Genomic DNA, 11228 nt, shown 5'->3' with positions numbered 1-11228 from the left:
ATGGGACATATTCTCCCAGAAATGCCAGCTTATTCTTTAAAAAACGGCCTTTTTTTTCCCAAAATACCAGCTTTCTCACAAACACCTGTCATTTTCCAACCAAGTCTGCTACTATCTCCCAGAAACAGCCGGTTTCCGAGAAATACCTGACGTTTGCTCTCCCAAATACTACTTGACACTCCTCCAGAGGACGTTGTCTCCCCTATTTACCACGTTTTCTCCCCAAGAGACCACTTGGCACACCAAAAAGACCACCGTTGCTCTCCAGTACAAGATATTCTTTCCCACCGCTTCCCACTTTTCTCCCCCAGCTATGTCATTTCCTCCCAGAAATGCCACTTTTCCCTTGCAAATTTCACCTTCTCTTCCAAAAAGAGGAGATTTGCTCCCAGAAATACCCCTTCTCTTACAACTGCCACACGCTTTCTCCCCAAAAAGCCTCCATGACAATGCCAAATAGGACACTTGCAGCCAAGAAGAGGACACCTTCTCTCAGAAAGACCACTTTTCTCCCCAAGACAGGAGATTTTCTCCCAATTGGATGACATTTGCTGTAAGAAAGACCTGTTTTCTTCCCTCAAGAGGACATTGTCTTTCCCACTGAGGACATTTTCTCCCAGAAGTGCCGCTACTCTTTGAAACACCTCCATTTCCTCCCAAATCTACTCCATGACACGCCTCAGGATGACACTTACTCCCCGATTTGGGGCATTTTCTCCCAGAAATACCACTTCTCTCCCAAAGGGATGGCCTTTTCCCTCTCTAGCATCTGTTTCCTCACCAATACCTGGCATTTTCTCCCAGAAACACCAGCTTTCTCACAGATACATCACCTTCCCCCCCCCACATCAGACCTCTTCTCCCAGAAATACCAGGACTCTGCTGAATACTTCCCATTTCCTCCGGAACATACAGCATTACACTCCGCAAGAGGACAGTTTCTTTCAGAAATGTGGCATTTTATCGCAGATACACCATTTTTATGCCCAGTAGAGCTCCTTTTCTCCCAGAAATAGCACTGCTCTTAGGAAGAGCTCCCATTTTCTAACCAAAATGCTGCTTTACACTCCTCAAGATCACACTTACCCCCATCAAGATGGCAGTGTCACAGAAATACCAGCTTCTGCCCCCAAAATGGGACTTTGGCTCTCCAAAACAAGACATTTTCTCCCAGAAATACCAGGACTCTTAGAAATACCTCACGTTTCATCTCAAGAATACTGCTTTCCACTCCTCAAGATCACACTGACTCCCATCACAATGGCCTTTTCTCCCACATACACCAGCTTTCTCCCAAATACACGACATTTTCTCCCAAATACACCCGTTTTCTCCCAAAGATGGGACATATTCTCCCAGAAATGCCAGCTTATTCTTTAAAAAACGGCCTTTTTTTTCCCAAAATACCAGCTTTCTCACAAACACCTGTCATTTTCCAACCAAGTCTGCTACTATCTCCCAGAAACAGCCGGTTTCCGAGAAATACCTGACGTTTGCTCTCCCAAATACTACTTGACACTCCTCCAGAGGACGTTGTCTCCCCTATTTACCACGTTTTCTCCCCAAGAGACCACTTGGCACACCAAAAAGACCACCGTTGCTCTCCAGTACAAGATCTTCTTTCCCACCGCTTCCCACTTTTCTCCCCCAGCTATGTCATTTCCTCCCAGAAATGCCACTTTTCCCTTGCAAATTTCACCTTCTCTTCCAAAAAGAGGAGATTTGCTCCCAGAAATACCCCTTCTCTTACAACTGCCACACGCTTTCTCCCCAAAAAGCCTCCATGACAATGCCAAATGGGACACTTGCAGCCAAGAAGAGGACACCTTCTCTCAGAAAGACCACTTTTCTCCCCAAGACAGGAGATTTTCTCCCAATTGGATGACATTTGCTGTAAGAAAGACCTGTTTTCTTCCCTCAAGAGGACATTGTCTTTCCCACTGAGGACATTTTCTCCCAGAAGTGCCGCTACTCTTTGAAACACCTCCATTTCCTCCCAAATCTACTCCGTGACACGCCTCAGGATGACACTTACTCCCCGATTTGGGGCATTTTCTCCCAGAAATACCACTTCTCTCCCAAAGGGATGGCCTTTTCCCTCTCTAGCATCTGTTTCCTCACCAATACCTGGCATTTTCTCCCAGAAACACCAGCTTTCTCACAGATACATCACCTTCCCCCCCCCACATCAGACCTCTTCTCCCAGAAATACCAGGACTCTGCTGAATACTTCCCATTTCCTCCGGAACATACAGCATTACACTCCGCAAGAGGACAGTTTCTTTCAGAAATGTGGCATTTTATCGCAGATACACCATTTTTATGCCCAGTAGAGCTCCTTTTCTCCCAGAAATAGCACTGCTCTTAGGAAGAGCTCCCATTTTCTAACCAAAATGCTGCTTTACACTCCTCAAGATCACACTTACCCCCATCAAGATGGCAGTGTCACAGAAATACCAGCTTCTGCCCCCAAAATGGGACTTTGGCTCTCCAAAACAAGACATTTTCTCCCAGAAATACCAGGACTCTTAGAAATACCTCACGTTTCATCTCAAGAATACTGCTTTCCACTCCTCAAGATCACACTGACTCCCATCACAATGGCCTTTTCTCCCACATACACCAGCTTTCTCCCAAATACACAACATTTTCTCCCACATACACCCGTTTTCTCCCAAAGATGGGACATATTCTCCCAGAAATGCCAGCTTATTCTTTAAAAAACGGCCTTTTTTTTCCCAAAATACCAGCTTTCTCACAAACACCTGTCATTTTCCAACCAAGTCTGCTACTATCTCCCAGAAACAGCCGGTTTCCGAGAAATACCTGACGTTTGCTCTCCCAAATACTACTTGACACTCCTCCAGAGGACGTTGTCTCCCCTATTTACCACGTTTTCTCCCCAAGAGACCACTTGGCACACCAAAAAGACCACCGTTGCTCTCCAGTACAAGATCTTCTTTCCCACCGCTTCCCACTTTTCTCCCCCAGCTATGTCATTTCCTCCCAGAAATGCCACTTTTCCCTTGCAAATTTCACCTTCTCTTCCAAAAAGAGGAGATTTGCTCCCAGAAATACCCCTTCTCTTACAACTGCCACACGCTTTCTCCCCAAAAAGCCTCCATGACAATGCCAAATGGGACACTTGCAGCCAAGAAGAGGACACCTTCTCTCAGAAAGACCACTTTTCTCCCCAAGACAGGAGATTTTCTCCCAATTGGATGACATTTGCTGTAAGAAAGACCTGTTTTCTTCCCTCAAGAGGACATTGTCTTTCCCACTGAGGACATTTTCTCCCAGAAGTGCCGCTACTCTTTGAAACACCTCCATTTCCTCCCAAATCTACTCCATGACACGCCTCAGGATGACACTTACTCCCCGATTTGGGGCATTTTCTCCCAGAAATACCACTTCTCTCCCAAAGGGATGGCCTTTTCCCTCTCTAGCATCTGTTTCCTCACCAATACCTGGCATTTTCTCCCAGAAACACCAGCTTTCTCACAGATACATCACCTTCCCCCCCCCACATCAGACCTCTTCTCCCAGAAATACCAGGACTCTGCTGAATACTTCCCATTTCCTCCGGAACATACAGCATTACACTCCGCAAGAGGACAGTTTCTTTCAGAAATGTGGCATTTTATCGCAGATACACCATTTTTATGCCCAGTAGAGCTCCTTTTCTCCCAGAAATAGCACTGCTCTTAGGAAGAGCTCCCATTTTCTAACCAAAATGCTGCTTTACACTCCTCAAGATCACACTTACCCCCATCAAGATGGCAGTGTCACAGAAATACCAGCTTCTGCCCCCAAAATGGGACTTTGGCTCTCCAAAACAAGACATTTTCTCCCAGAAATACCAGGACTCTTAGAAATACCTCACGTTTCATCTCAAGAATACTGCTTTCCACTCCTCAAGATCACACTGACTCCCATCACAATGGCCTTTTCTCCCACATACACCAGCTTTCTCCCAAATACACGACATTTTCTCCCACATACACCCGTTTTCTCCCAAAGATGGGACATATTCTCCCAGAAATGCCAGCTTATTCTTTAAAAAACGGCCTTTTTTTTCCCAAAATACCAGCTTTCTCACAAACACCTGTCATTTTCCAACCAAGTCTGCTACTATCTCCCAGAAACAGCCGGTTTCCGAGAAATACCTGACGTTTGCTCTCCCAAATACTACTTGACACTCCTCCAGAGGACGTTGTCTCCCCTATTTACCACGTTTTCTCCCCAAGAGACCACTTGGCACACCAAAAAGACCACCGTTGCTCTCCAGTACAAGATATTCTTTCCCACCGCTTCCCACTTTTCTCCCCCAGCTATGTCATTTCCTCCCAGAAATGCCACTTTTCCCTTGGAAATTTCACCTTCTCTTCCAAAAAGAGGAGATTTGCTCCCAGAAATACCCCTTCTCTTACAACTGCCACACGCTTTCTCCCCAAAAAGCCTCCATGACAATGCCAAATGGGACACTTGCAGCCAAGAAGAGGACACCTTCTCTCAGAAAGACCACTTTTCTCCCCAAGACAGGAGATTTTCTCCCAATTGGATGACATTTGCTGTAAGAAAGACCTGTTTTCTTCCCTCAAGAGGACATTGTCTTTCCCACTGAGGACATTTTCTCCCAGAAGTGCCGCTACTCTTTGAAACACCTCCATTTCCTCCCACATCTACTCCATGACACGCCTCAGGATGACACTTACTCCCCGATTTGGGGCATTTTCTCCCAGAAATACCACTTCTCTCCCAAAGGGATGGCCTTTTCCCTCTCTAGCATCTGTTTCCTCACCAATACCTGGCATTTTCTCCCAGAAACACCAGCTTTCTCACAGATACATCACCTTCCCCCCCCCACATCAGACCTCTTCTCCCAGAAATACCAGGACTCTGCTGAATACTTCCCATTTCCTCCGGAACATACAGCATTACACTCCGCAAGAGGACAGTTTCTTTCAGAAATGTGGCATTTTATCGCAGATACACCATTTTTATGCCCAGTAGAGCTCCTTTTCTCCCAGAAATAGCACTGCTCTTAGGAAGAGCTCCCATTTTCTAACCAAAACGCTGCTTTACACTCCTCAAGATCACACTTACCCCCATCAAGATGGCAGTGTCACAGAAATACCAGCTTCTGCCCCCAAAATGGGACTTTGGCTCTCCAAAACAAGACATTTTCTCCCAGAAATACCAGGACTCTTAGAAATACCTCACGTTTCATCTCAAGAATACTGCTTTCCACTCCTCAAGATCACACTGACTCCCATCACAATGGCCTTTTCTCCCACATACACCAGCTTTCTCCCAAATACACAACATTTTCTCCCACATACACCCGTTTTCTCCCAAAGATGGGACATATTCTCCCAGAAATGCCAGCTTATTCTTTAAAAAACGGCCTTTTTTTTCCCAAAATACCAGCTTTCTCACAAACACCTGTCATTTTCCAACCAAGTCTGCTACTATCTCCCAGAAACAGCCGGTTTCCGAGAAATACCTGACGTTTGCTCTCCCAAATACTACTTGACACTCCTCCAGAGGACGTTGTCTCCCCTATTTACCACGTTTTCTCCCCAAGAGACCACTTGGCACACCAAAAAGACCACCGTTGCTCTCCAGTACAAGATCTTCTTTCCCACCGCTTCCCACTTTTCTCCCCCAGCTATGTCATTTCCTCCCAGAAATGCCACTTTTCCCTTGGAAATTTCACCTTCTCTTCCAAAAAGAGGAGATTTGCTCCCAGAAATACCCCTTCTCTTACAACTGCCACACGCTTTCTCCCCAAAAAGCCTCCATGACAATGCCAAATGGGACACTTGCAGCCAAGAAGAGGACACCTTCTCTCAGAAAGACCACTTTTCTCCCCAAGACAGGAGATTTTCTCCCAATTGGATGACATTTGCTGTAAGAAAGACCTGTTTTCTTCCCTCAAGAGGACATTGTCTTTCCCACTGAGGACATTTTCTCCCAGAAGTGCCGCTACTCTGTGAAACACCTCCATTTCCTCCCAAATCTACTCCATGACACGCCTCAGGATGACACTTACTCCCCGATTTGGGGCATTTTCTCCCAGAAATACCACTTCTCTCCCAAAGGGATGGCCTTTTCCCTCTCTAGCATCTGTTTCCTCACCAATACCTGGCATTTTCTCCCAGAAACACCAGCTTTCTCACAGATACATCACCTTCCCCCCCCCACATCAGACCTCTTCTCCCAGAAATACCAGGACTCTGCTGAATACTTCCCATTTCCTCCGGAACATACAGCATTACACTCCGCAAGAGGACAGTTTCTTTCAGAAATGTGGCATTTTATCGCAGATACACCATTTTTATGCCCAGTAGAGCTCCTTTTCTCCCAGAAATAGCACTGCTCTTAGGAAGAGCTCCCATTTTCTAACCAAAATGCTGCTTTACACTCCTCAAGATCACACTTACCCCCATCAAGATGGCAGTGTCACAGAAATACCAGCTTCTGCCCCCAAAATGGGACTTTGGCTCTCCAAAACAAGACATTTTCTCCCAGAAATACCAGGACTCTTAGAAATACCTCACGTTTCATCTCAAGAATACTGCTTTCCACTCCTCAAGATCACACTGACTCCCATCACAATGGCCTTTTCTCCCACATACACCAGCTTTCTCCCAAATACACAACATTTTCTCCCACATACACCCGTTTTCTCCCAAAGATGGGACATATTCTCCCAGAAATGCCAGCTTATTCTTTAAAAAACGGCCTTTTTTTTCCCAAAACACCAGCTTTCTCACAAACACCTGTCATTTTCCAACCAAGTCTGCTACTATCTCCCAGAAACAGCCCGTTTCCGAGAAATACCTGACGTTTGCTCTCCCAAATACTACTTGACACTCCTCCAGAGGACGTTGTCTCCCCTATTTACCACGTTTTCTCCCCAAGAGACCACTTGGCACACCAAAAAGACCACCGTTGCTCTCCAGTACAAGATCTTCTTTCCCACCGCTTCCCACTTTTCTCCCCCAGCTATGTCATTTCCTCCCAGAAATGCCACTTTTCCCTTGGAAATTTCACCTTCTCTTCCAAAAAGAGGAGATTTGCTCCCAGAAATACCCCTTCTCTTACAACTGCCACACGCTTTCTCCCCAAAAAGCCTCCATGACAATGCCAAATGGGACACTTGCAGCCAAGAAGAGGACACCTTCTCTCAGAAAGACCACTTTTCTCCCCAAGACAGGAGATTTTCTCCCAATTGGATGACATTTGCTGTAAGAAAGACCTGTTTTCTTCCCTCAAGAGGACATTGTCTTTCCCACTGAGGACATTTTCTCCCAGAAGTGCCGCTACTCTGTGAAACACCTCCATTTCCTCCCAAATCTACTCCATGACACGCCTCAGGATGACACTTACTCCCCGATTTGGGGCATTTTCTCCCAGAAATACCACTTCTCTCCCAAAGGGATGGCCTTTTCCCTCTCTAGCATCTGTTTCCTCACCAATACCTGGCATTTTCTCCCAGAAACACCAGCTTTCTCACAGATACATCACCTTCCCCCCCCCACATCAGACCTCTTCTCCCAGAAATACCAGGACTCTGCTGAATACTTCCCATTTCCTCCGGAACATACAGCATTACACTCCGCAAGAGGACAGTTTCTTTCAGAAATGTGGCATTTTATCGCAGATACACCATTTTTATGCCCAGTAGAGCTCCTTTTCTCCCAGAAATAGCACTGCTCTTAGGAAGAGCTCCCATTTTCTAACCAAAATGCTGCTTTACACTCCTCAAGATCACACTTACCCCCATCAAGATGGCAGTGTCACAGAAATACCAGCTTCTGCCCCCAAAATGGGACTTTGGCTCTCCAAAACAAGACATTTTCTCCCAGAAATACCAGGACTCTTAGAAATACCTCACGTTTCATCTCAAGAATACTGCTTTCCACTCCTCAAGATCACACTGACTCCCATCACAATGGCCTTTTCTCCCACATACACCAGCTTTCTCCCAAATACACAACATTTTCTCCCACATACACCCGTTTTCTCCCAAAGATGGGACATATTCTCCCAGAAATGCCAGCTTATTCTTTAAAAAACGGCCTTTTTTTTCCCAAAACACCAGCTTTCTCACAAACACCTGTCATTTTCCAACCAAGTCTGCTACTATCTCCCAGAAACAGCCCGTTTCCGAGAAATACCTGACGTTTGCTCTCCCAAATACTACTTGACACTCCTCCAGAGGACGTTGTCTCCCCTATTTACCACGTTTTCTCCCCAAGAGACCACTTGGCACACCAAAAAGACCACCGTTGCTCTCCAGTACAAGATATTCTTTCCCACCGGTTCCCACTTTTCTCCCCCAGCTATGTCATTTCCTCCCAGAAATGCCACTTTTCCCTTGCAAATTTCACCTTCTCTTCCAAAAAGAGGAGATTTGCTCCCAGAAATACCCCTTCTCTTACAACTGCCACACGCTTTCTCCCCAAAAAGCCTCCATGACAATGCCAAATGGGACACTTGCAGCCAAGAAGAGGACACCTTCTCTCAGAAAGACCACTTTTCTCCCCAAGACAGGAGATTTTCTCCCAATTGGATGACATTTGCTGTAAGAAAGACCTGTTTTCTTCCCTCAAGAGGACATTGTCTTTCCCACTGAGGACATTTTCTCCCAGAAGTGCCGCTACTCTTTGAAACACCTCCATTTCCTCCCACATCTACTCCATGACACGCCTCAGGATGACACTTACTCCCCGATTTGGGGCATTTTCTCCCAGAAATACCACTTCTCTCCCAAAGGGATGGCCTTTTCCCTCTCTAGCATCTGTTTCCTCACCAATACCTGGCATTTTCTCCCAGAAACACCAGCTTTCTCACAGATACATCACCTTCCCCCCCCCACATCAGACCTCTTCTCCCAGAAATACCAGGACTCTGCTGAATACTTCCCATTTCCTCCGGAACATACAGCATTACACTCCGCAAGAGGACAGTTTCTTTCAGAAATGTGGCATTTTATCGCAGATACACCATTTTTATGCCCAGTAGAGCTCCTTTTCTCCCAGAAATAGCACTGCTCTTAGGAAGAGCTCCCATTTTCTAACCAAAACGCTGCTTTACACTCCTCAAGATCACACTTACCCCCATCAAGATGGCAGTGTCACAGAAATACCAGCTTCTGCCCCCAAAATGGGACTTTGGCTCTCCAAAACAAGACATTTTCTCCCAGAAATACCAGGACTCTTAGAAATACCTCACGTTTCATCTCAAGAATACTGCTTTCCACTCCTCAAGATCACACTGACTCCCATCACAATGGCCTTTTCTCCCACATACACCAGCTTTCTCCCAAATACACAACATTTTCTCCCACATACACCCGTTTTCTCCCAAAGATGGGACATATTCTCCCAGAAATGCCAGCTTATTCTTTAAAAAACGGCCTTTTTTTTCCCAAAACACCAGCTTTCTCACAAACACCTGTCATTTTCCAACCAAGTCTGCTACTATCTCCCAGAAACAGCCCGTTTCCGAGAAATACCTGACGTTTGCTCTCCCAAATACTACTTGACACTCCTCCAGAGGACGTTGTCTCCCCTATTTACCACGTTTTCTCCCCAAGAGACCACTTGGCACACCAAAAAGACCACCGTTGCTCTCCAGTACAAGATATTCTTTCCCACCGGTTCCCACTTTTCTCCCCCAGCTATGTCATTTCCTCCCAGAAATGCCACTTTTCCCTTGGAAATTTCACCTTCTCTTCCAAAAAGAGGAGATTTGCTCCCAGAAATACCCCTTCTCTTACAACTGCCACACGCTTTCTCCCCAAAAAGCCTCCATGACAATGCCAAATGGGACACTTGCAGCCAAGAAGAGGACACCTTCTCTCAGAATGACCACTTTTCTCCCCAAGACAGGAGATTTTCTCCCAATTGGATGACATTTGCTGTAAGAAAGACCTGTTTTCTTCCCTCAAGAGGACATTGTCTTTCCCACTGAGGACATTTTCTCCCAGAAGTGCCGCTACTCTTTGAAACACCTCCATTTCCTCCCACATCTACTCCATGACACGCCTCAGGATGACACTTACTCCCCGATTTGGGGCATTTTCTCCCAGAAATACCACTTCTCTCCCAAAGGGATGGCCTTTTCCCTCTCTAGCATCTGTTTCCTCACCAATACCTGGCATTTTCTCCCAGAAACACCAGCTTTCTCACAGATACATCACCTTCCCCCCCCCACATCAGACCTCTTCTCCCAGAAATACCAGGACTCTGCTGAATACTTCCCATTTCCTCCGGAACATACAGCATTACACTCCGCAAGAGGACAGTTTCTTTCAGAAATGTGGCATTTTATCGCAGATACACCATTTTTATGCCCAGTAGAGCTCCTTTTCTCCCAGAAATAGCACTGCTCTTAGGAAGAGCTCCCATTTTCTAACCAAAACGCTGCTTTACACTCCTCAAGATCACACTTACCCCCATCAAGATGGCAGTGTCACAGAAATACCAGCTTCTGCCCCCAAAATGGGACTTTGGCTCTCCAAAACAAGACATTTTCTCCCAGAAATACCAGGACTCTTAGAAATACCTCACGTTTCATCTCAAGAATACTGCTTTCCACTCCTCAAGATCACACTGACTCCCATCACAATGGCCTTTTCTCCCACATACACCAGCTTTCTCCCAAATACACAACATTTTCTCCCACATACACCCGTTTTCTCCCAAAGATGGGACATATTCTCCCAGAAATGCCAGCTTATTCTTTAAAAAACGGCCTTTTTTTTCCCAAAATACCAGCTTTCTCACAAACACCTGTCATTTTCCAACCAAGTCTGCTACTATCTCCCAGAAGCAGCCGGTTTCCGAGAAATACCTGACGTTTGCTCTCCCAAATACTACTTGACACTCCTCCAGAGGACATTGTCTCCCCTATTTAACACGTTTTCTCCCCAAGAGACCACTTGGCACACCAAAATGACCACCGTTGCTCTCTAGTACAAGATATTCTTTCCCACCGGTTCCCACTTTTCTCCCCCAGCTATGTCATTTCCTCCCAGAAATGCCACTTTTCCCTTGCAAATTTCACCTTCTCTTCCAAAAAGAGGAGATTTGCTCCCAGAAATACCCCTTCTCTTACAACTGCCACACGCTTTCTCCCCAAAAAGCCTCCATGACAATGCCAAATGGGACACTTGCAGCCAAGAAGAGGACACCTTCTCTCAGAAAGACCACTTT

This window comes from Phasianus colchicus, chromosome 15, assembly GCF_987193195.1.
Source record: "Phasianus colchicus chromosome 15, bPhaCol1.hap1.1, whole genome shotgun sequence".
NCBI classification, from domain to species: Eukaryota; Metazoa; Chordata; class Aves; order Galliformes; family Phasianidae; genus Phasianus; species Phasianus colchicus.
The sequence above is the reverse complement of the archived record's forward strand: the minus strand, read 5'-3'. Positions refer to the sequence as shown.